The 26,332-nt window shown below is 48.5% G+C and overlaps 1 protein-coding gene, 1 long non-coding RNA gene and 2 pseudogenes across 4 annotated transcripts in view; 2 read left to right on the top strand and 2 right to left on the bottom strand.

Annotated features, from left to right (window-relative positions):
* Positions 1-26,332, bottom strand: part of CACNA2D3 (calcium voltage-gated channel auxiliary subunit alpha2delta 3) — a 2,000,770-nt gene that overhangs the window by 58,359 nt on the left and 1,916,079 nt on the right. The gene's annotated exons all lie outside the window — the stretch shown is intronic.
* Positions 3,671-4,391, bottom strand: LOC134958313 (uncharacterized). The gene is made up of 4 exons (XR_010186943.1): positions 4,368-4,391; positions 4,223-4,286; positions 4,031-4,149; positions 3,671-3,802 (listed from the first exon to the last, which is right to left on the bottom strand). It is a non-coding gene; the product is annotated as an uncharacterized LOC134958313 (long non-coding RNA).
* On the top strand, positions 7,108-7,231 carry LOC134959276 (U2 spliceosomal RNA; annotated as a pseudogene).
* Positions 8,074-8,146, top strand: LOC134959281 (U2 spliceosomal RNA; annotated as a pseudogene).

The following is a 26,332-nucleotide window of genomic DNA, read 5'->3' as shown; positions in this document are numbered from 1 at the left end:
CACACTTGTGGGAGGGCAACTTAGGTAGAATAAAGCCAGTTTGTGCAAGGGCCTCCAAATTGCCTCTTTTTCCTGCCAGTATAAGTACGGACTGTCTGACGTGCCTACTTGGATGCGGTCACTCATATAATCCTCCACCATTCTTTCAATGGGGAGAGAATCATATGCAGTGACAGTAGACGACATGTCCGTAATCGTTGTCAGGTCCTTCAGTCCGGACCAGATGTCAGCATCAGCAGTCGCTCCAGACTGCCCTGCATCACCGCCAGCGGGTGGGCTCGGAATTCTGAGCCTTTTCCTCGCACCCCCAGTTGCGGGAGAATGTGAAGGAGGAGATGTTGACAGGTCGCGTTCCGCTTGACTTGACAATTTTGTCACCAGCAGGTCTTTGAACCCCAGCAGACTTGTGTCTGCCGGAAAGAGAGATCCAAGGTAGGTTTTAAATCTAGGATCGAGCACGGTGGCCAAAATGTAGTGCTCTGATTTCAACAGATTGACCACCCGTGAATCCTTGTTAAGCGAATTAAGGGCTCCATCCACAAGTCCCACATGCCTAGCGGAATCGCTCCCTTTTAGCTCCTCCTTCAATGCCTCCTGCTTCTTCTGCAAAAGCCTGATGAGGGGAATGACCTGACTCAGGCTGGCAGTGTCTGAACTGACTTCACGTGTGGCAAGTTCAAAAGGTTGCAGAACCTTGCACAACGTTGAAATCATTCTCCACTGCGCTTGAGACAGGTACATTCCACCTCCTATATCGTACTCAATTGTATAGGCTTGAATGGCCTTTTGCTGCTCCTCCAACCTCTGAAGCATATATAGGGTTGAATTCCACCTCGTTACCACTTCTTGCTTCAGATGATGGCAGGGCAGGTTCAGGCGTTTTTGGTGGTGCTCCAGTCTTCTGTACGTGGTGCCTGTACGCCGAAAGTGTCCCGCAATTCTTCTGGCCACCGACAGCATCTCTTGCACGCCCCTGTCGTTTTTTTTAAAATTCTGCACCACCAAATTCAAGGTATGTGCAAAACATGGGACGTGCTGGAATTTGCCCATATTTAATGCACACACAATATTGCTGGCATTGTCCGATGCCACAAATCCACAGGAGAGTCCAATTGGGGTAAGCCATTCCGCGATGATCTTCCTCAGTTGCCGTAAGAGGTTTTCAGCTGTGTGCGTATTCTGGAAACCGGTGATACAAAGCGTAGCCTGCCTAGGAAAGAGTTGGCGTTTGCGAGATGCTGCTACTGGTGCCGCCGCTGCTGTTCTTGCGGCGGGAGTCCATACATCTACCCAGTGGGCTGTCACAGTCATATAGTCCTGACCCTGCCCTGCTCCACTTGTCCACATGTCCGTGGTTAAGTGGACATTGGGTACAACTGCATTTTTTAGGACACTGGTGAGTCTTTTTCTGACGTCCGTGTACATTCTCGGTATCGCCTGCCTAGAGAAGTGGAACCTAGATGGTATTTGGTAACGGGGGCACACTACCTCAAGAAATTGTCTAGTTCCCTGTGAACTAACGGCGGATACCGGACGCACGTCTAACACCAACATAGTTGTCAAGGCCTCAGTTATCCGCTTTGCAACAGGATGACTGCTGTGATATTTCATCTTCCTCGCAAAGGACTGTTGGACAGTCAATTGCTTGGTGGAAGTAGTAAAAGTGGGCTTACGACTTCCCCTCTGGGATGACCATCTACTCCCAGCAGCAACAACAGCAGCGCCAGCAGCAGTAGGCGTTACACGCAAGGATGCATCGGAGGAATCCCAGGCAGGAGAGGACTCGTCAGAATTGCCAGTGACATGGCCTGCAGGACTATTGGCATTCCTGGGGAAGGAGGAAATTGACACTGAGGGAGTTGGTGGGGTGGTTTGCGTGAGCTTGGTTACAAGAGGAAGGGATTTACTGGTCAGTGGACTGCTTCCGCTGTCGCCCAAAGTTTTTGAACTTGTCACTGACTTATTATGAATGCGCTGCAGGTGACGTATAAGGGAGGATGTTCCGAGGTGGTTAACGTCCTTACCCCTACTTATTACAGCTTGACAAAGGCAACACACGGCTTGACAAATGTTGTCCGCATTTCTGTTGAAATACTTCCACACCGAAGAGCTGATTTTTTTGGTATTTTCACCAGGCATGTCAACGGCCCTATTCCTCCCACGGACAACAGGTGTCTCCCCGGGTGCCTGACTTAAACAAACCACCTCACCATCAGAATCCTCCTTGTCAATTTCCTCCCCAGCGCCAGCAACACCCATATCCTCCTCATCCTGGTGTACTTCAACACTGACATCTTCAATCTGACTATCAGGAACTGGACTGCGGGTGCTCCTTCCAGCACTTGCAGGGGGCGTGCAAATGGTGGAAGGCGCATGCTCTTCACGTCCAGTGTTGGGAAGGTCAGGCATCGCAACCGACACAATTGGACTCTCCTTGTGGATTTGGGATTTGGAAGAACGCACAGTTCTTTGCGGTGCTTTTGCCAGCTTGAGTCTTTTCATTTTTCTAGCGAGAGGCTGAGTGCTTCCATCCTCATGTGAAGCTGAACCACTAGCCATGAACATAGGCCAGGGCCTCAGCCGTTCCTTGCCACTCCGTGTGGTAAATGGCATATTGGCAAGTTTACGCTTCTCCTCCGACAATTTTATTTTAGATTTTGGAGTCCTTTTTTTACTGATATTTGGTGTTTTGGATTTTACATGCTCTGTACTATGACATTGGGCATCGGCCTTGGCAGACGACGTTGCTGGCATTTCATCGTCTCGGCCATGACTAGTGGCAGCAGCTTCAGCACGAGGTGGAAGTGGATCTTGATCTTTCCCTAATTTTGGAACCTCAACATTTTTGTTCTCCATATTTTAATAGGCACAACTAAAAGGCACCTCAGGTAAACAATGGAGATGGATGGATACTAGTATACTTATGGATGGACCAGCGACTGCCGACACAGAGGTAGCTACAGCCGTGGACTACCGTACTGTGTCTGCTGCTAATATAGACTGGATGATAATGAGATGAAATTAATATATATATATATATATAATATCACTAGTACTGCAGCCGGACAGGTATATATATTTATTATGTAATGACTGATGACGGACCTGCTGGACACTGTCAGCTCAGCAGCACCGCAGACTGCTACAGTAAGCTACTATAGTAGTATGTATCAAGAAGAAAGAGAAAAAAAAAAACCACGGGTAGGTGGTATACAATTATGGATGGACCAGCGACTGCCGACACAGAGGTAGCTACAGCCGTGGACTACCGTACTGTGTCTGCTGCTAATATAGACTGGATGATAATGAGATGAAATTAATATATATATATATATATATATAATATCACTAGTACTGCAGCCGGACAGGTATATATATTTATTATGTAATGACTGATGACGGACCTGCTGGACACTGTCAGCTCAGCAGCACCGCAGACTGCTACAGTAAGCTACTATAGTAGTATGTATCAAGAAGAAAGAGAAAAAAAAAAAACACGGGTAGGTGGTATACAATTATGGATGGACCAGCGACTGCCGACACAGAGGTAGCTACAGCCGTGGACTACCGTACTGTGTCTGCTGCTAATATAGACTGGATGATAATGAGATGAAATTAATATATATATATATATATATACCACAACAACCACCTAGGTGGAAGGTGCACTCACGCCCAGAAATTAGTCTCTGAAGTCACTTGTAAATTCAGTATATTTTTATTCGGGTTCACTGTTGATGCCGTATTTCATCGACGTTTCGGTCCTTATGCGGACCTTTATCAAGATTGGCACTTAAATCACCTATACAATCAGAAACAGTTACAATTAATATGTATAAGAACCCAGATTTATTCAACACCAACACCACCAGTGCCTCCCAGGCCCTGAAGACTGTCACAAAAACCAGAAAACGTATTAAAAAGCTGTTTTTTTATATATGTAAAAAAGAGATACTTGGAAATAATCCACGTGTGATGAAAGAGACACCTCCACCGTTAGGACTATCTGTTTAGATAGGCAAATGATTACCTGGACGGCAAGCCAGATCACTCAGATGCGTGGAATGGCCTTCAAAGTTGGCAACATGCCTGATCACATAATGAAGTTAAAAAGCCTATAACGTAGGGGAAGCTGCAAGGCGTAGTCACCTATTAGATAAATAACAGAGTAACTACACCATAAGAAAATACACTAACAACGTCATTTTGGAAAAGATCATACCTAGTTACATGTAGAAATAGCTCATGGCAGCTTGTGGGCTCTGTACATGTGTCAGACACTCAGTCTGTAAGGAGGCACAACAGGAAAAAATAATCACCAACCGTAATCATGTGTCAGAAGGGAGCTGCAGGAGAACCATACTCACTGCTCAAGTGTCCAGAGCCAAATGGAAGCTGCATAAAGTTCAGCCTCAGCTGAGCACTATTTAAGGATCAACCACAGGAAGTGCCAATTAGGGAGATTAGTATAAACCCAGTCTCTCATTAACTGATCACCTCTCAGATAACTAACTCAGACCAACTGGGTAAAACGTTACAGGGTTCACAGGACAGGCAGTGGCTATCGCTAACGCACGGCTACTTAAATGAGTGTATTTTAACGATTTAGAAGGGCAACTGCCGGAGACGCGTCTTTTGCGTTCCACCGACCGGAACACCATGCGTTCCATTCCGCGGAAGTGGCGCTGGCCGGAAGTCTCTGCGTTCCACTCGCGGAAAGAACCGTAATTAGGCTTATCCACTGGCTAATGTTTAAAGGAGGTGTACAACCTAGAGGGGGGTGTTCTCAGAGAATGAACACTCCCCCAGGTGGAATCATCAATGTACAGGTCCACTCATAGCTCACAGGGACTCGGAGGTATACCGGAGGTCACCTCACGTATAATCCTGGATTAACCTATGTGTAGCCTGTCAATCACCACAGAAGAAAAAGAGTGCAAATGTAAATAATGATCCATAATATGAAATGTCAAAAATGTCAAAAATGACATAAGAGGGCACCAGATCAAATGACCACAACTCACCCTACGCATACAAACTCACATATATCTGATCAACAAAGGCAAATTGAATACTGATGTGAGTGTAATATCTTTATAGTAATACATTGGTATAATGTAGTAAAAGATTTTAAATAATAAAAGGGAATAGTGGGTGGTGTGGTCATTGAAATTGGTGGACCCTCGTGACTAGTATAGGACCTGGGAAGGCTCCGGGAAACAACAGAAAAATATATATAAAAAACATAAGCAAGGACGTATAAATAACTGTCCTTACTTTCTTAATCTCTATACATAAAAAGAACATACAAAAATGAAAAAAATAAAACATAGAACATAGAACATATAAAACACAAATCGAAACCCAGCCTGTATGTGCTGATTGTATCACAGTGCCCTATGTCCCTGAAACATACAAAGTGTGTTCCAAGGTATCCAATCAACTATGGCAAAATAAAATTCTAAAGAAAAATATTAAGGGGGTTGGCCTCATTGAGGCCCTTTGGTGACACTGTATTGAGTTTGTGTATCCAAAAGCTTTCCTTCTGTTTAAGTAACAAGGTGCGATCGCCTCCACTAACAGGTGGCGGCACCCAGTCAATCAGCTGACACTTCAGGGCAGATACTTGATGTCTAACTGACAAAAAGTGCCGTGCTACCGGTTTGTCAGAAAAGCCCACATTGAGGACCTCTCAGGTCATTAGGAGCACCCGCCGTCGTTATTACTTTTGATGAGAGTGCAGGATCTTCCAAGACTATATATATATATATATATATATATATATATATATATAATATCACTAGTACTGCAGCCGGACAGGTATATATATTTATTATGTAATGACTGATGACGGACCTGCTGGACACTGTCAGCTCAGCAGCACCGCAGACTGCTACAGTAAGCTACTATAATAGTATGTATTAAGAAGAAAAAAAAAAAAACACGGGTAGGTGGTATACATATACAATTATATATATATTATATACAATTATATATATATATATATATATATATATATATTAAACTGGTGGTGATTAATTAAACTGGTGGTCAGGTCACTGGTCACACTATCAGCAACTTGCAAGTAGTACTCCTAAGCAGACAATCACAATATATACTGGTGGTCAGTGTGGTCACAATGGCAGTGTGGCACTCTGGCAGCAGAGTGCCAGCAAAAGTGTGCACTGTACGTTAAAATATGTACTCCTGCTCTCAGACTCTAACTGCTCCCCACTGTCTCCCCCACAAGTCAGATATACAGTCACACTATCACTTCAGCAAGTAGTAGTACTCCTCCTAATGCTCCCCAAAATTACTAAAGTAAATAATACTGTGTCTCTCTCTACTCTAGTAGTCTCACTCTCTATAAACGGAGAGGACGCCAGCCACGTCCTCTCCCTATCAATCTCAATGCACGTGTGAAAATGGCGGCGACGCGCGGCTCCTTATATAGAATCCGAGTCTCGCGATAGAATCCGAGCCTCGCGAGAATCCGACAGCGGGATGATGACGTTCGGGCGCGCTCGGGTTAACCGAGCAAGGCGGGAAGATCCGAGTCGCTCGGACCCGTGTAAAAAAAACTGAAGTTCGGGCGGGTTCGGTTTCCGAGGAACCGAACCCGCTCATCTCTATGAGAAGGGGGGGGGGGGGGGGACTGGGAGTGTAGTCTTGGTAAAGGAGAGCGTTGAGAGGGCTGTCTTTCTGTCACCTCTGTGTACTATAACCGGAGTTGCACTGACCTCAGTCTGACACTTAAGACTCAATGGGGCAAATGTATTAAGCCTGGAGAGGTGATAAAGCAGTGATTAGTGCAAGGTGATAATACACCAGCCAATCAGCTCCCATATGTTAATTGACAGGAGCTGATTGGCTGGGGCGTTATCACCTTCCACTCATCACTGATTTATCACTTTTTCAGGCTTAATACATCTGCCCTCTAGTGCTAATGTGCATGTGCAGCTTCTTGCGTAATCCTCAATGCCGAACCGAGATGCCTCTGTATTCTCTCCATAATGGTGTCACAGTCACTATATCTATATATGACACATATTCTCCTGATACCACTGCTGTATACTATTAACCCATATCTCTACTGTCACTCTGTATATCGCTTCTCGGCCTTTTGGCTAAGATCAAGTGTAGTACCTGCTCGAGGGAAACACAGGGTGGAGTATCTGTTCTTACACTAGGAGCGTGAGAGGTTCCTAGATGTGGAATGGAGAAACACTTTGTGGAGTACCAAATGCTGGGGTGTGGCGCTGCCTCTGGTCGAGAGGGGAGAAAAACTAGGCTTAGTATCCACCGTCCTTCTAAGGGGATGAAAAAAGGCCCCTTGCGTGGAGTGGAGAAAGGCCTGGTCTAGTATCTCCTCTCGTACTGGGGGTTGACCCCGGCACCGAGTGGGTATGAAACTGGGTCTGGCTGAGAGGTCGGGAGCAGCTAGAAGCTCGAGGTGTTTCGTGCCCCTGGAACTGGAAGGGACAGGGGTGCCGGAAATGCACTGGGGTTTCGAGCCACCTTTGCACTAAGGCACTTTAGCACTTAACACTTCAACCCTTCCTGTCTGCACCCACTTCCTTTGCCCTGGCCTTTTGGCTAGGGTAAGGAAAATTTTTTATACCCCCCGGCCTTTTGGCTGGGGCTTATTTATTTATTTATTTATGTATGCCCACTCACGTGTTTTGCACTTGTGCACAGCACTAGCACTTTTTATGTTTTTTGTAGTGTGTCACGTCACGGTTTTGTTGGGGTTAAGGTGAGACCCTTATGGGCCACCCTCTCTCCTAAGTTGCTGAGGCCCTCTCCTTTTGGGGAGGGCCAGAGGCTGATATCGGTCCCCAGGGGGAAGCTTCGGCCAACCCTGGGGACACACGAGGGTCCCTCCGCGCTTCGGCAAGGGGGGACCCACAGTCCCTTTTTTCCCTCAGCAGGCCTCCGGGCTCTGAGGGTTAGGGGAGTAACGGGGCCCTTCTCCTTTCGGAGAGGGTCCAAGAACCTTCGCCCCCAGCACGTTTGGTCACAGACACTGGGTGATGAAGTCACGCACCTCGGGCTTCGATAAAAAAAAAAAAAATCTGTTCTCTGCCTTTTGGCTAAGATCAAGTGTAGTATCTGCTCGAGGGAAACATAGGGTGGAGTACCTGTTCTTACACTAGGAGCGTGAGAGGTTCCTAGATGTGGAATGGAGAAACACCTTGTGGAGTACCATGCCGGGGTGTGGCAAGGCCCCTGGTCAAGAGTGGAGAAAAACCAGGCTTAGTATCCCTACTTCGTAAGGAGTGGCATGCCTTACGTTGGATCGGGAACGGCCTGGTTTAGTATCTACTCTCGTACTGGCGGTGGACCCTGGCACAGAGCGGGTATGAAACTTGGTCTGGCTGAGAGGTTGGGAGCTGCTTCGAAGCTCGAGGTGACATGTGCCCTTGGGGTGAGAATCCTAAGGGTGCCTTAATTTGCACTGGTGCGGGACGCCTATGCACTTTGATGGCACGAGCACTGTCACATCCCAACTTCTGTTGCACTTTTTCCTTTGCCCTGGCCTTTTGGCTAGGGCAAGGACAATTTTTTATACCCCCTCCCCGGCCTTCTGGCTGGGGCTTATTTATTTATGCACAGCACTTAATTTTGTTTAGTATGTCACGTTCACGTTTTTCGTTTTGGGGTTTAGGTGAGACCCTTATGGGCCACCCTCTCCTCTAAGTTGCTGAGGTCTTCTCCATGGGGGGAGGATCAGACGCTGTTTTCGGTCCCCGGGGGGGAAGCTTCGGCCAACCCTGGGGACACACGAGGGTCCCTCTGCGCTTTGGCAAGGGGGGACCCACAGTCCCTTTTTTCCCCCCAGTAGGCCTTTTGGCTCTGAGGGGTAGGGGAGTAACGGGGCCCTTCTCCTTTGGGAGAGGGTCCAAGTACCTATGCCCCCAGCACGTTTGGCACAGACACTGGGTGATGAAGCACCGCACCTCGGGCTTCAAGTAATATTTTTTTTTTTTTTTTAAATCTGTTTGTATGTTGTTACATAGGGCTGAACAGGTCTGCAATCGGTAACAGACTTTAGAAATCTTGTGTCTGCTGATAATCTTCCTTCCTAAAACTCCTTACTGAAGCTAACCCTACAACAGGTAGTTGTAACTTTTTCGCTCTGTAGAGAATTGCCGCCATTGTGGAATTCATGTAACTTTACATTTTATCAAATAATATTTGTAAAATTACAGATCTTAGATAAATCGGAGGAGCTGAGTCATAATGATTAACTTTAGGGGTCTAAGATATCACTCATGCTACAAGCTAGACCAGGCATTATGGTCCTCTAGGTAAAGTTATACTTTGGTGGTCTCTATAGAGCATATGTAATATCTCATATTAAATATACTGGAAACAAACAGAATAAAATGTCACGAGACCGGACCTTCTGATAATAACAGACCTGTATGTATAACATAGATCACTGATCTGTAGCATTGATTACATGGATTAGCCGTCCAGTCTAAACAATTGACACTTTCATGTTGACACTAGCTTTACATATAAAAGCTTTCACTGCTTGGGAAACAAAGTCTGCGGCATTAATTGCCCACATTACTCAGAGAGCGAGACATTTAGCTTTCCATTTAAGAAAATGTTGTAAGAAAGGGCTATATTTGGAACTATATGCGCATATTTTCCTCTATGTAATTGCTATACAAACATTATATTATGTATGTTACATTTAAATGAGTTGAACAGGAAAAAAGTTTTCCCATTCATCAATATTACAGGAATATGAACTGCTGCCCCCTTGAGGTTGGCACTGAAGATAGCACTGGTCATTAGCACGTGTTCTGCATTGGAATGGTGTTTTTGTCACTTTACTGCAGGGCTGTTTCTAGCCAATTTGGCTCCCAGTGCGAGATTTAAAAATGCGCCCCCCCCCCCCCCCCCCCCCCCCATGACATAACAAAATATGCCCCCCCCCCACACACACCTAGATTTAAAAAAAAAAAAAAAAACTTGCGCGCGCACTCGGCAAGGGAATAGTGGCCTCATCTAAATGGGTGTGGCCTCATTTAAATGGGTGTGGCCTCGTCTGAAAAGACTGCCTCACAATCCAGTTTTTGACCCTGCTCCAACAGATCACGACCACCACAGGAAAAAAAAATTCTACCATATTAAGCCCCACACAATAATGCCCCCTGCACCATATTATGCCACACACCGCAATGCCCTTGATATATTAAATCCCCACACTACGGCAGGCAAGAGTCCCCATTTCACACATTACGGCAGGTGTCCCCATTTTACACATTGAGAGAGAGAGAGAGAGAGAGAATACTTACAGAGGCGATTACCGCTCTTCGGCCCGCCTCACCAGTCGCTCCTCGCACCGGCCTTTCCCTCTTCCTAACTTGGATCCCCCTCTGTACTCCGCTCGGGGGGGGGGGAGTTTCGCAGAGTGACGGGGTTGCGTCGTGACGTAACGACGCAACCGCGTCATTCCGTGAAACTCCGCCCCCCGAGCGGGTTACTCGGGGAGAAATAGGAGGGGGAAGCAGGGAGCCACAGTTAGTGCCGCGGACGGGCGCCCAGTGCGGTTGCACTGCTCGCCTGCCCCAAGAAACGGCCCTGCTTTACTGTATGTTACTGTGATGATTATGTACCTGTAATTGTATGAATGAATGATGGGAAATGTCATTTCTCTGACCAATGTTTATTGATGAATGGGGAAAGGTCCTATTTACAGTACTAGACAGTGTTTTATTGTAAGAATGCAAAGTAAGAATCAAATGTAAGAGATTGTCAGAGCTCAACATCCAACACTGGTGACATATTTAAAACTAGGTGCTTCATCGCGCCCTACGGGCGCTCTTCACACCGTCGCAAGGGGCTACGCCCCCTTAACCCTTGTATGCCTTTCTGGGGTTTAATATTTGTATTATATGGAGTATTACCTGCATTCCTTTGTTAGTGGTTAAATATTGCACAATGAAAGGGCGTGCGATGGTGAAGGAGGCGCAGCCCCTTGCGACGGCGTGAACAGCACCTGCAGGGCACGATGTACAGAATGTAGCGGGTGCGGGGGGGACTGCGGATGGTGTCTGTAGATGCTGCGGGTGGAGGGGAGGCAGAAGTGGGGGTGGGGCCCGGATGGGGAAGGTTCGGGAGGTGCTGCGCGTGGGGGAGGGGCAGAGGAGTGGGGGATGCAGATGGGGGAGGGGTCCAGAGGCACTGAAGGTGGGGGAGGGGCAGGGGTGCCACAGGTGGGAGAGGGGCATGTGTGGGGATGTTGTGGATGGATGAAGGGTTCCGGAGGTGCTGTGGGATGGGAAGGGACGGGAGTGCCGGGGGTGGGGTAGGGGACCGCAGGCACCATGGGTAGGGTAGGGGCAGGTACAGGTGTTGCGGCGGATGGGAAAGGAGGTCCGGAGGTGCTGCAGGTGGTGGAGGGGCAGGTGCGGGGGTGCCATTGGTGGGGGAGGGGTGGGTGAGGGGGGGACCGCTGATGGAGGAGGGTGTCTGCTGATGCTGCGGGTGGAGGGGGGCAGGTGTGGGGGGAGACATATAAGGGGGTGAATGGTGGAAGGGGCCTGGAGGTGCTGTGGGTGGTGAAGGGGTGGAGGAGTGGGAGCCACGGGTGGTGTAGGGGGTCTGGAGGCACAGCATGTGGGGGAGGGGTGGAGTGCCGCATGTGGTGGAGGGGAAGGTGCGGAGGTGTGGTGCATTGGGGAGAGGTCTGGAGGCGCTGCGGGTACTGTATATGCCATAAAAGGTAGTTGGAGGGTATGCAGTAACAGGGCCAGGACAGGGGTGACAGGGTCAGTACAGGGTTGACGGGGCCAGGACAGGGGTGACAGGGTCAGAACAGGGGTGACGGTGCCAGGACAGGGGTGACGGGGCCAGGACAGGGGTGACGGGGCCAGGACAGAAATGATAGGGACAGGATAAGGGTGACAGGGCCAGGATAAGGGTGAAAGGGCCAGGATAAGGGTGGCAGGGCAAGGCCAGGGGTGACAGGGACATGACAGAACACAGGGCACGGGAGAGATTGGTATTAGGGACAAAACAGTGGTGACAGACAGATGTGTCTTACCGGAGTCACTGCTGCTGGCTGCTGCTGTTCCACTCCAACCTGTTGGGATCTGCTGCTGCTGGAGACTTGGCATGGCTGACTCTCTCAGGCTGGATTCCTGCTTCCTCTGCCCGTCCGCATCCCTCCCCCCCCTCCTCAGTCACACACCGCAGACCTCGCGCAGCTGCCGGGCACTGTGGTAAGGTGAGACTGGAAATGAGCCCCCAGGAGATGCTGCGGCTGGAGGGTGGAGGGGGTCATAGCATGCACGTGGCGCGGACCTCACGGCTTCCGGGCACTGTGGTAAGGGAAGACTGGGAGTGACTGGTTAGCTCCCAGGAGACGCTGCGGCTGGAGGGAAAAGTGGGTCAGAGCCTGCAAGCAGCTCGGATTTCTGCAGCGCTACCCGCCAGCTAAAGTGTGTGAAGGAGCTGGGTGCACCTCACTGCGGGTGGCAGTGCTGCAGCTAGCGGTGGGGTTGCTGGGGCTGGAGATAACAGAGGCAGTACGGAACCTGCACAGCGGCAGGTGCCCCACTAAACTGCAGCTAAGAAGCGTGGAGTGTGCCAGAAAGTGACGCTCCTCCGCACCAAAGAGACCATGCTGAGTATGCCGATGTGGGGGGTCAAGCACACAGTGAGCCGGTGCCCGTCTGTCTGTATGACATACCCCTCACACACCCCCATACCTCCCAAATGTCCAGATTTTCGCGGGACAGTCCCATTTTTTGGGGTCTGTCCCGCTGTCCCACCCGCGGGTCGCAGTGTCCAGCGGTGGGGGGTGGGGGGGGCAGTTGGAAAGCTCCTGTACTCGCTGTTCTGCTTAGCAGAGCAGCGGTGAATAGTGGAGACAGAGGGAGAGGGGGCATCAGGGGGTACGGATTAAGGTGGGGGGGGGCAGGGGATACGTACCGTTGGCCCCACAGTTTTAGGGGGCCCCCCGGCTGGAGTAGCTCTGTTCCAGCTCAGAAGCTCCCCCCCCCTGTCCTGCCAGCAACAGCGGCAGCATTTGTGCTACAGTCAGCACACGCTGCTGCATATTGGCCCTCATTCCGAGTCGTTCGCTCGGTAATTTTCTTCGCATCGCAGCGTTTTTCTGCTTAGTACGCATGCGCAATGTTCGCACTGCGACTGCGCCAAGTAATTTTGCTATGAAGATAGTTTTTTTACTCACGGCTTTTTCTTCGCTCCGGCGATCGTAGTGTGATTGACAGGAAATGGGTGTTACTGGGCGGAAACACGGCGTTTTATGGGCGTGTGGATAAAAACGCTACCGTTTCCGGAAAAAACGCGGGAGTGGCTGGAGAAACGGAGGAGTGTCTGGGCGAACGCTGGGTGTGTTTATGACGTCAAACCAGGAACGACAAGCAGTGAACTGATCGCAGATGCCGAGTAAGTCTGAAGCTACTCTGAAACGGCTAAGTAGTTTGTAATCGCAATATTGCGAATACATCGTTCGCAATTTTAAGAAGCTAAGATTCACTCCCAGTAGGCGGCGGCTTAGCGTGTGTAACTCTGCTAAAATCGCCTTGCGAGCGAACAACTCGGAATGAGGGCCATTGGCAGGTCTGTGGTGTTGCAGGGAGGCAGCAGCCTCCCTGCTTTCTTCTCCCTGTGCGGGTGTGTAGGGCGGAGTGACCACCTCCTCTGGATTTAGCCCTAGCTGAGGGGCCAAAATCCCATCAAAAAAATAAAAATAAAAAACGAAATTTGCATAAGGGGGCGTGGCCGCGCGGGCCGCGATTAGGCCACGCCCCCAACCCACAGCAGGCACAGCAATGAGATAGGGCTCCCCTGTCACAAGTGCCCTGGGCCCCCCGGACTCATAATCAGCCCCTGGGAGCATGCCAGCAGCTCACAGAGTGCTGGGCATGCTCCCTCACTGACGAAAACGGGGCCTTCCCGTGAAGCCACGCCCCCTTTTCGCCGAGTGTGTTTCCCTCCTTCTGCCTGGATAAAGCTCCTGCAGAAAGCTGGGAGGTATGCACCCCTGCCTGTGACATGTCCAATGCCCATGCTATCTGCTTCTGCTCCTAGTCTCCTGTAGATTTGGCCAGATCTCTGTGACTCATTTGACTAACTCCGCCCAGTGTTGTAACTCCGCCCAGCGTTAGCAAATGAATCACAAGGTCACAGAATAGGGCTATTATATAGGAGATAATTTAATACAGCTGAAGAACAGAATTTAAGCGACTAAATTATAGGATCAAAAAACCTAAATTATAATTAAGGATTCCGCTATACAGGTACAGTATATGTAGGTTTATATATAATGGAAAGAGTTAAGATAGTTGAGGTATAGCGCACAGACTTCTAAGGTCTCCGGCGGCGGTGTGTATCTGAAATTCGGAGCCAATCAGAGCTCGCGGAACGGCAGCTGAGGCTCCTGATTGGCTGCCGGACCATGGGCTCTGATTGGCTCACGGGCCGGCGCCGAATTTTAGATACATACTGCCGCTGGAGACGGAGGGGTAGAAGAGGCGCGCGCAGCGCTCTCCTACCCTCACAGCAGCAGCACGGTGAGCAGCACGGGGGGGAGAAGCAGACTGTGGGGGCATGTGTATCTGCACTGGGGGCATATCTGACACACTGTGAGGGCATGTGTATCTGCACTGGGGGCATATCTGGCACACTGTGGGGGCATGTGTATCTGCACTGGGGGCATATCTGGCACACTGTGGGGGCATGTGTATCTGCCCTGGGGGCATATCTGGCACACTGTGTGGGGACATGTGTATCTGCACTGGGAGCATATCTGGCACTGTGGGGGCATGTGTATTTGGCACTGTGAGGACGTGTATTTGGCACTGTGGGGGCATACATGTATTTGGCACTGTGGGGCATATATGTATCTGGCACTGTGGGGCATATATGTATCTTGCATTGTGGGGACATGTGTATCTGGCACTGTGGGGCATATATGTATCTTGCATTGTGGGGACATGTGTATTTGGCACTGTGGGGCATATATGTATCTGGCACTGTAGGGACATGTGTGTATCTGGCACTGTGGAGGCATTTTTATATGTATGTGGCACTGTACTGGGGAATTATATGTATGTGGCACTGTACAACATGACTAAAAACGGGTTTATGACACAAGGTCATACTCAGGGCCGTTTCTAGACAATTTGGCTCCCAGTGCGAAATTTCAAAATCCCCCCCCCCCCATTGCTATTAAAAAAAATTGCGTGCCCCCCCATATAGCCAGAAAAAAGTGGGCGTGGTCTCATTGCAGTGGGCGTGGTCTCGTCTGATATCACACCCACCACAGGGGGAAAAAATAAAAATAAAAAAGTCCCCTTTTTACACATTACACCAGGCAAGTGTCCCCATTTACAAAGTGCGGCAGGCAGGTGTCCCCATTTTACAAAGTGCGGCAGGCAGGTGTCCCCATTTTACAAAGTGCGGCAGGCAGGTGTCCCCATTTTACACAGTACGGTAGGCAGGTGTCCCCATTTAACAAAGTGCGGTAGGCAGGTGTCCCCATTTAACAAAGTGCGGCAGGCAGGTGTCCCCATTTTACACAGTACGCAGGCAGGTGTCCCCATTTTACACAGTACGTAGGCAGGTGTCCCCATTTTACACAGTACGCAGGCAGGTGTCCCCATTTTACACAGTACGCAGGCAGGTGTCCCCATTTTACACAGTACGCAGGCAGGTGTCCCCATTTTACACAGTACGCAGGCAGGTGTCCCCATTTTACACAGTGCGGCAGGTGTCCCCATTTTACACAGTGCGGCAGGTGTCCCCATTTTACACAGTACGCAGGCAGGTGTCCCCATTCTACACAGTACGCAGGCAGGTGTCCCCATTCTACACAGTACGCAGGCAGGTGTCCCCATTTTACACAGTACGCAGGCAGGTGTCCCCATTTTACACAGTACGCAGGCAGGTGTCCCCATTTTACACAGTGCGGCAGGTGCCCCCATTTTACACAGTGCGGCAGGTGCCCCCATTTTACACAGTACGCAGGCAGGTGTCCCCATTTTACACAGTACGCAGGCAGGTGTCCCCATTTTACACAGTACGCAGGCAGGTGTCCCCATTTTACACAGTACGCAGGCAGGTGTCCCCATTTTACACAGTACGCAGGCAGGTGTCCCCATTTTACACAGTGCGGCAGGTATCCCCATTTTACACAGTGCGGCAGGTGTCCCCATTTTACACAGTGCGGCAGGTATCCCCATTTTACACAGTGCGGCAGGTATCCCCATTTTACACAGTGCGGCAGGTATCCCCATTTTACACAGTGCGGCAGGTGCCCCCATTTTACACAGTGCGGCAGGTGCCCCCATTTTACACAGTGCGGCAGGTGCCCCCATTTTACACAGTGCAGCAGGTGCCCCCATTTTACACAGTGCGGCAGGTGCCCCCATTTTACACAGTGCGGCAGGTGTCCCCATTTTACACAGTGCGGCAGGTGCCCCCATTTTACACAGTGCGGCAGGTATCCCCATTTTACACAGTGCGGCAGGTATCCCCATTTTACACAGTGCGGCAGGTGCCCCCATTTTACACAGTGCAGCAGGTATCCCCATTTTACACAGTGCGGCAGGTGCCCCCATTTTACACAGTGCGGCAGGTGCCCCCATTTTATACAGTGCGGCAGGTATCCCCATTTTACACAGTGCGGCAGGTGCCCCCATTTTACACAGTGCGGCAGGTGCCCCCATTTTACACAGTGCGGCAGGTGCCCCCATTTTACACAGTGCAGCAGGTGCCCCCATTTTACACAGTGCGGCAGGTGCCCCCATTTTACACAGTGCGGCAGGTATCCCCATTTTACACAGTGCGGCAGGTGCCCCCATTTTACACAGTGCGGCAGATGCCCCCATTTTACACAGTGCGGCAGGTATCCCCATTTTACACAGTGCGGCAGGTGCCCCCATTTTACACAGTACGGCAGGTGTCAAGTGGGAGGAAGGAGGGAGGGAGGGGGAGAGAGAGAGAGAGAGAGAATACTTACAACTTGCCGCTCTTCGGGTCCCGCGCGCCGGCCGCCTCCTCCGTCGATGGTTATCTTCTCCAGTCCTCTCCTCCCTCTCTCTTCCCCCCGAGCGCTCCTGCTCGGGGGGCGGGGCTTCGCGGAATGACGCGTTTGCGTCGTGACGTCACAACGCAAACGCGTCATTCCGCGAAGCCCCGCCCCCCGAGCAGGAGCGCTCGGGGGGAAGAGAGAGGGAGGAGAGGAGTAGTTACAAAGTGCCGCGGCGGGCGCCCCGTGCGGTTGCACGGCTCGCCCGCCGCTAGAAACGGCACTGGTCATACTCCTACAAACGTCGTACCGAAAGGTGTGCGCAAAAAAGGGTGTGGCTTTGTGACAACTAGGCCACGCCCCCATATTTGTGCCAAAGGCGCGCGCATAATTGTGGCTCTTATCCCTTGACTACGGAACTTTTCTGGCTCTTTGCCTCTCACTGGTTGGCCACCCCTGTCATAGTTGCTGACATTTTAAATGCCCCGGGTTCTGGGGGAGGGGACATCTAGACAGGGGGTGCGAAGAGTGTACTGATTATCTAAACATAGCTGCCCTGCCCGCCCAACCCCCACCACCACCACTGCACAATCACATGATTTGTGTAATTGTGTAGCTGTCAGCAAAACCAAGATATCATGGATCACTGTGAATTGTGTTATATCAGGACACTGGGCGGTCCAATTCTCCCTACCCAGGTGAGCTGCCTGAGATTCAGATCATTTCACATACTGTATGCAGCCCTTGCTGGAGAGTAGGCAATTATGACAGTGTGCTGCTGTTATTATTATTCTTATATTTGATTTTTTAGGTGCCACAAGGGTTCCCCAGCGCAGAACAAAGTACAAGTGGGTTCTAAACAGAGTAGTTACATACAGCACAACATACAGGTATGCATAATTAATTGTAGGTTTTGTAAGTACATTGTGGCAGAAGAGGAGTGAGCTTTAGTCACAACAGCTTACATTTTACAGGAGCTGTGGGTGGACATAAAGAGGCAGCAGGAAGCAGAGGTGGGTAATGAAGAGACCGGAGAGTAAGGAGGAGGGGTGGTAGATGTATTTTGAGGGCATGTTTGAAACCAGGGATGCCGAGTGAATGTATGAACTTAAGTAGGGTGGGAGGGCACATCAAAGGTTAGGTGCAGCACAGGAGAAATTCTGGAGCTGATAGGGAGAAGGTTATCAAGGAGTAGGAGAGGGGACAGTCACTGGAAGAGTAAATAAGGAGGGAGTGTCATTGGCAATGAGGTTGGAGTTGGATGGATGGGGAGGAGTGTCTATGGGCTTTGAAGGTGAGTGAGAGGAGTTTGAACATAATGCTGAGAGGCACAATATGTTATTGGCAGAGAGGAGCAAACATGATCTCAATAATCTTTAGTACGCATAGGTAACAAAACATACAAATATTAAATTGGGAAGGTTATGCTTAGAACTTTTTTTTTAATATAAATACACACAAAATAGCAGTAGGTCAAAGTTGGGAGATTGCAGTGGGCTTTTTATTTTGCTTTGGACCAAATGTTCTACAACTTCAGACAGCTTTAGAAGTACGAGCTAAGGGGGTGATACAGACCTGATTGCTGCTGTGTGTTTTCGCTCAGCGGGCGATCAGTTACCAACTGCGCATGCATATGCTTCGCAATGCACATGCGTGTCGGTTAGCAACAAAAGGCATCACCGGTCAGCGGCGGGATGGTGCTAAAAATCCGATCGCACGGGCTTTCGCAAGGTGATTGACAAGAGGAAGCCATTTGTGGGTGGTAACCGATCGTTTATTGGGAGTGTCCGGAAAAAACGCAGGCGTGCCCAAGAGTTTTCAGGGAGGGTGTCTGACGAAAGCTCCGGCCCTGAACAGCCTGTTGTGATCACACTACAGGAGTAAGTCCTGGGCTGCACAGAGACTGCACACAGTGGATTTTAGCAGCTCGGAATACACATAGAATCGCACACTTGCACAGCGAATTTACACTCCCCGCCGGAGGCGGCGACTATCTGAACGCAGGACAGCAAAGTGAGCAGCCCAGCGATGAGGTCTGAATCACCCCCTAAGTTACTACCATGGTTGCTGAGTTCCAAGTCTAAGGTCCTGGGGCCTGATTCTGAGTTGGGAATACAGTAAAAAAGAGCAAGTAACTGTGCACCTGAGCATAACCATGCTGCACTGTGGGGGAGCAGATGTAACATGTGCAGAGAGATGTAGTAGATGTGAGAGGGGCGTGTCCAAACTTAAATCTAATTTGCAGTGTAAAAATAAAGCTGTCCAGCATTTGTGGGCTACATGTAAAAGCAGACAGTACTTACCCTGCATGCAAAAACATATACGTATTTGCTCCCCTTGCATTGCGACATGGCTTGTCCAGGTGCACAGTTACTGCTCTTTCTTACTTTATTGAGTTTTTTCCCAAATCAGATCTAGGCCCCTGACCCACTTGCAATAGCCTATAAAAATGTGCACATGCTTCTGTACACTTCACACTTCACATTTACTAAGGTGTGAGTTTTTTTAGAAGTGAAGATGTTGCTCCTAGCAACCAACCAGATTCCACTTAACATGTATCTAGCTGCTTCTAGAAGATAATAGAATCTGATTGGTTGCTATGGGCAACATCTCCACTTCTAAAAAAAAACCTCACACTTTAGTAAATATACCCTGAGTGAATCCCCACTTGAAGGCCCCTAACTTCAAAATTATTATTATTATTATTATTATTATTATTAATAAAATAATAATAATAATAATAATTCAGTTAGTTTCATGATAAGACCCCACCAGGGCATACGATTTACATGTGAGCCCAGTTTACACACTATAAAGGTCCCACTATATGCATCCGGATTAATGCTGCAGTTTGTCCACACAATGAACTGTCAAACAATTTAAGCAGAACAGCTGAAGAGTGTCTACATGTGCACAGCCGTGTGCTGGATTGGAATGACCCTGTCATTGTGTTATAAGACATTTTGTAGAGATACAGTACATGCTATGTATTGTGCAGTGAGTCAGTAAGCTTAGTTGTGAACTCTGAAATGCATGATTTCCCAAGTATGGATTCCTAAATATCAGCGTTACAGTCCCCATAGCAGGAGGGAACACTGCCAGCTTCAACAGGAACACATTCATTATAAAGACATATTTAGGCATCTGTGAAAAAATAATGATCTCGGCCTAAAAATATTAATAGGCTAATTTACCTCCAGAAAGAATGAAAACTTTATTTTCTTAATCACTTAAAAATCCCCAGTCACTGTCAAGCTGCAGCGATGTCTCCTCTCCTACAGTAAGGTTTTTCACCTACGCCAGCAATTAGAGTTGTGGGATAACTGGAGATTTGCCCGAAAAAAATTAAATATGACAAAGTCTGTCAGTTTCATGGGCTTGCAAGTGTGACATGAAAATCTGCTTCAATTTTAGCCCCAATGTGTTTGGTTTACAGTCAGCGGGAATAGCAGTTAGTAAACTTTAGTAGTAATATAGAACACAAGCCTTTTTCATAGCAGACCAGAAAAAAAATCTGTATATTTGCACTTACTGAAGGCATGATGCTAATGGGACAAGTTTACAGGAAAAAGCGAAAGGCCATTAAATAATTAGTTTAATGTGGTACTATTAAAGCTTTCAGACATTTTCATCTACACTGTGGGGTATATTTACTAAAAGTCGATTTGGTCGATGTTGATCGATTTTTGGTTGATGTTGAGTCGATTTTTGATCAATTTTGTTTTTCATGGTCTATTTCACACATTTACTAACAGATGATTTTTTATGTATTTAAGAAAATTTTTTGCCAAAAATGATCTGTTAATAAATGTTGGCTTTAGGGGCATATTTACTAAAAATTGATCTGGGACGATATTCGATCGATGTTTGGTCGATTTTGTATTTCAGGGTCTAAATTCCACATTTACTAACAGGTGATTTTTGTTTTTAAACAATGTCAAAAATCATCTGTTAGTAAATGTGTGATTTAGACCCTGAATTACAAAATCTACCAGAAAATTGATCTAAATCGACTTTTAGTAAATATACCACTGTATTTTCCCAAACTCCGCAATTACAGTCTAGGTTTTAAGGATATCCATGCTTGAGTCCAGGTGGTTAATTCAAATTGACTGAAGTATTAATAAGTCACCTGTGCTCAAGCATGGATATCCTTAAAACCTGGACTGTAATGATGGAATTTGGGTAACTCTGCTGCATCTTTTTCCTCTTATCGGCATTAATAGGCAGAGAAAAATTTGTAACCGCAAGCCATGTTTTTCTGGAGCTGTTGCCGGGAGGTGAGAGGGCAGGAAACATTGTCAGAGAACGTCTACAGCTGTTATTTTTGGCCGGGTCAAGAAAATTTTCAAAGACAATATATTTCAGATGGTGACAACGATGAGTATTTTACAGATGGATGGGTGCAGAATTTGATTACTTTAAATCAAGCTTCACTTGATAGTCACTGAGAGATCAGTCACTATGTCACCGTGACAATGGAGGCGCAAGGACCCTGTGTAGTCTGTGATATTTGTTCTAATTTTTGTAGTTTTTGTGTGTCAGTCTATGCCAGTTACATTAAACCATCTTAATTGATGGCATCAGATTATTTTTTTATTTTATTTTTCCTTGTAGGCTGAAACATACTATATTTTTTTAACTTTTGTTACTCCAGGTAAAATACAGTGGGTATATTTATTTATTACCAGTTATTTATATAGCAAACACATATTCCGCAGCGCTTTTACAGAGAGAATATTTGGCCATTCACATCAGTTCCTTTTCCCCATGGAGCTTACAATCTATGGGGGTCATTCCGAGTTGTTCGCTCGTTGACGTTTTTTCTTCGCAACGGAGTGATTAGGTGGAAAATGCGCATGCGCATGGTACGCAGCGCGCATGCGTTAAGTAATTTTACACAAAACTTTGGAGATTTACACAAGTTCGAGCGACGTTTTTTCAACGCTCGAGTGATCGTAGTGTGATTGACAGGAAGTGGGTGTTTCTGGGCGAAAACTGGCCGTTTTCAGGGAGTGTGCTAAAAAACGCAGGCGTGCCAGCTAAAAACGCAGGAATGGCTGGAGAAACGGGGAGTGGCTGGCCGAACCCAGGGCGTGTTTGTGACGTCAAACCAGGAACTAAACGGACCGAGATGATCACAATCTAGGAGTAGGTCTGGAGCTACTCAGAAACTGCAAGGAATTATTTAGTAGCAGTTCTGCTAACCTTTCGTTAGCAATTCTGCTAAGCTAAGATACACTCCCAGAGGGCGGCGACCTAGCGTTTGCAATGCTGCTAAAAGCAGCTAACGAGCGAACAACTCGGAATGACCCCCAATATTCCCTACCACATGTACTGCACATGCACACACATTAACACTAGGGTTAATTTTGTTGAGATCCAATTAACCTACCAGTATATTTTGGGATTGTAGGAGGAAACCGGAGCACCCAAAGGAAACCCACGCGGGGAGAACATACAAACTCCACGCAGGAGCCATGGTGGGAATCGAACCCATGACCTCAGTGCTGTGAGGCAATAATGCTAACCACTACACCATCTATATTCACCCCCTAGTAATCTCCAGAGAGTTCCAGAAGAACTCCAAAAAATTGGTGAGTCTCACAGACATTGTGGGAGAGTAGGCACTAGGCAGGTATGGTCTATATTAGACACAGCATATCATATTAGGGGACACATGAGTTAAGAGGAAGCCCTCATACCTTGTGTCAAAAGCATCACTAGGGGGGGTTCAGGGGGTGCGGAATGCACCAAGTGATACCATCAGAGGAGGTGGTGACACCAATCGCAGATCAGGTAGAGAATACTGTAGATGATGTTCACATGCGCAGGGAATCTACACAGTGCAAGGAGAGTATCTGGGGCAGGCGGCATCTCCGGGAGTGCTGGACAGGAACCCAAAGTAATAAAAATGTGGGTGTGCTGTTAAGCCACACCCCTTCCCCGCATGGCATGTCCCCTTTTTCGGGCACATGTGGGGTCCCTGTGTGCACTGGATGATGCCAACACTACTACCCTGCATGTTTAAGGCAGCAAAGGTTGTTTGCCTACAAGCTGCTATAATAGCAATATAGCTCTCCTTGCACATTTAAGGGCGTATGTACTAAGCCTTGGAGAATGATAAAATGGAGAGAGGTACAGTAGTAACCAACCAGCTCCTAACCAGGGCTGCCATCAGAAATTGCGGAGCCCGGGACTGACAAAATAGGCAGCCCCCCCTGTAGAATAGCACAAGTTAACATGTGTGTGCGTGTGAATATCATATACACACACATGCATGCATGTGCTGCTGTCTGGAGGGCCCGGGATGCTGATGCCTGCCCACCTCCATCCCTGCTGTTCTGCTGCTCTCCTCCGTCCTCCTGCAGCTGTATTGAAAACGTCCCTCCCAAAATGGCCGCCGCCATAGAGAAGACAGTTATTCAAGATACTAGAGGGCTCCTCTAGTATCTTGAATAACTGTCTCCTCTGTGGCAGCGGCCATTTTGGGAGGGAAGTTTTCAATACAGCTGCTGGAGGGTCGGAGGACAGCGGCAAAACAGCGGGGACGACCGCGGAACGGCGGGGACGGCGACGGGCGGGCAGGTGGCTGCATGAGCATCCCGGGCCCTCCTCTCTCTATCAGGCTGGGCTCGGGACAGCTGTGCCCCCAGCACCCCCCTGATGGCGGCCCTGCTCCTAACTGCCATTTTTCAAACACAGCCTGTAACATAGCAGTTAGGAGCTGATTGGTTGGTACTTTATCTCTCTCCAAGCTTTGAAAAATGTGGGGCAGATGTATTAACCTGGAGAAGGCATAAGGAAGTGATAAACCAGTGATATGTGCAAGGTGATAAAGGCACCAGCCAATCAGATGCAATATGTAAATTAACAGTTAGGATCTGATTGGCTGGTGCCTTTATCACCTTGCACATATCACTGGTTTATCACTTCCTTATGCCGTCTCCAGGTTAATACATCTGCCCCTGTGTCCCTTACTAATTATATTTTCAAGAAGATGAAATAAGAAAAAATAAGATTTTAAACCTACCGGTAAATCTTTTTCTCCTAGTCCGTAGAGGATGCTGGGGACTCCGTAAGGACCATGGGGATAGACGGGCTCCGCAGGAGACATGGGCACTAAGAAAGAACTTTAGGTATGGGTGTGCACTGGCTCCTCCCTCTATGCCCCTCCTCCAGACCTCAGTTAGAGAAACTGTGCCCAGAGGAGACGGACAGTACGAGGAAAGGATTTTGTTAATCCAAGGGCAAGATTCATACTAGCCCACACCATTCACACCGTATAACTAGGAATATACGAACCAGTTAACAGTATGAAACAACACAGCATCAGACCGAGACTGATGCAAACTGTAACATAACCCTTATGTAAGCAACAACTATATACAAGTCTTGCAGAAGTAGTCCGCACTTGGGACGGGCGCCCAGCATCCTCTACGGACTAGGAGAAAAAGATTTACCGGTAGGTTAAAAATCTTATTTTCTCTTACGTCCTAGAGGATGCTGGGGACTCCGTTAGGACCATGGGGATTATACCAAAGCTCCCAAACGGATGACTCTGCAGCACCGACTGAGCAAACAGGAGGTCCTCCTCAGCCAGGGTATCAAACTTGTAAAACTTTGCAAAGGTGTTTGAACCCGACCAAGTAGCAGCTCGGCACAATTGCAATGCCGAGACCCCTCGGGCAGACGCCCAAAAAGAGCCCACCTTCCTAGTGGAATGGGCCTTAATTGATTTTGGTAACGGCAATCCAGCCGTTGAATGAGCCTGCTGAATCGTGTTACAGATCCAGCGAGCAATAGTCTGCTTTGAAGCAGGAGTGCCAACTTTGTTGGCAGCATAAAGGACAAACAGTGCTTCTGTTTTCCTGACCCTAGCCGTTCTGGCTACATAAATTTTCAAAGCCCTGACCACATCAAGGGACTCGGAATCCTCCAAGTCTCGCGTAGCCACAGGCACCACAATAGGTTGGTTCATATGAAAAGATGAAACCACCTTAGGTAAGAATTGAGGACGGGTCCGCAATTCCGCTCTATCCATATGGAAAACCAGATAGGGGCTCTTATGAGACAAAGCCGCCAATTCCGACACTCGCCTAGCCGAAGCCAAGGCTAACAACATGACCACTTTCCAAGTGAGATATTTTAATTCCACTGTTCTAAGTGGTTCAAACCAGTGCGACTTAAGGAAACTCAACACCACGTTAAGGTCCCAAGGCGCCACCGGAGGAACAAAAGGAGGCTGAATATGCAGCATTCCCTTCACAAAAGTCTGTACTTCTGGGAGAGAAGCTAATTCCTTCTGAAAGAAAATTGATAGGGCCGAAATCTGAACCTTAATGGAGTCTAACTTCAGGCCCAAATTCACTCCAGTTTGTAGGAAGTGAAGGAAACGGCCCAGATGGAATTCTTCCGTAGGAGCATTCCTGGCCTCACACCAAGAAACATACTTTCACCATATACGGTGATAATGTTTAGCTGTCACGTCCTTCCTAGCCTTTATTAGAGTAGGAATGACCTCATCCGGAATGCCCTTTTCCGCTAGGATCCGGTGTTCAACCACCATGCCGTCAAACGCAGCCGCGGTAAGTCTTGGAACAGACAGGGCCCCTGTTGTAACAGGTCCTGTCTTAGAGGAAGAGGCCACGGATCTTCTGTGAGCATTTCCTGCAGATCCGGATACCAGGCCCCTCGCGGCCAATCTGGAACAATGAGAATTGTGTGTACTCCTCTTTTTCTTATTATTCTCAACACCTTGGGGATGAGAGGAAGAGGAGAAAACACATAGACCGACTGGAACACCCACGGTGTCACTAGGGCGTCCACTGCCACCGCCTGAGGGTCTCTTGACCTGGCGCAATACCTCTGTAGTTTTTTGTTTAGGCGGGAAGCCATCATGTCTATCTGGGGCAGGCCCCACTGACTTGCAATCTGTGCGAAGACTTCCTGATGAAGTCCCCACTCTCCTGGATGTAGATCGTGTCTGCTGAGGAAGTCCGCTTTCCAGTTGTCCACTCCCGAAATGAACACTGCAGACAGTGCTCCTACATGATTTTTCGCCCAGCAAAGAATCCTGGTGGCTTCCGCCATTGCCACTCTGCTCCTTGTGCCGCCTTGGCGGTTTACATGAGCTACTGCGGTGATGTTGTCTGACTGGATCAGAACCGGTAGGTCGCGAAGCAAAGTCTCCGCTTGACGAAGGGCGTTGTATATGACCCTCAGTTCCAGGACGTTGATGTGAAGACAAGTTTCTTGACTTGACCAAAGACCTTGGAAGTTTCTTCCCTGTGTGACTGCTCCCCAACCTCG

Source organism: Pseudophryne corroboree, chromosome 9 (assembly GCF_028390025.1).
Source record: "Pseudophryne corroboree isolate aPseCor3 chromosome 9, aPseCor3.hap2, whole genome shotgun sequence".
NCBI classification, from domain to species: domain Eukaryota; kingdom Metazoa; phylum Chordata; class Amphibia; order Anura; family Myobatrachidae; genus Pseudophryne; species Pseudophryne corroboree.
This window is presented reverse-complemented; position numbering and strand designations above follow the sequence as displayed.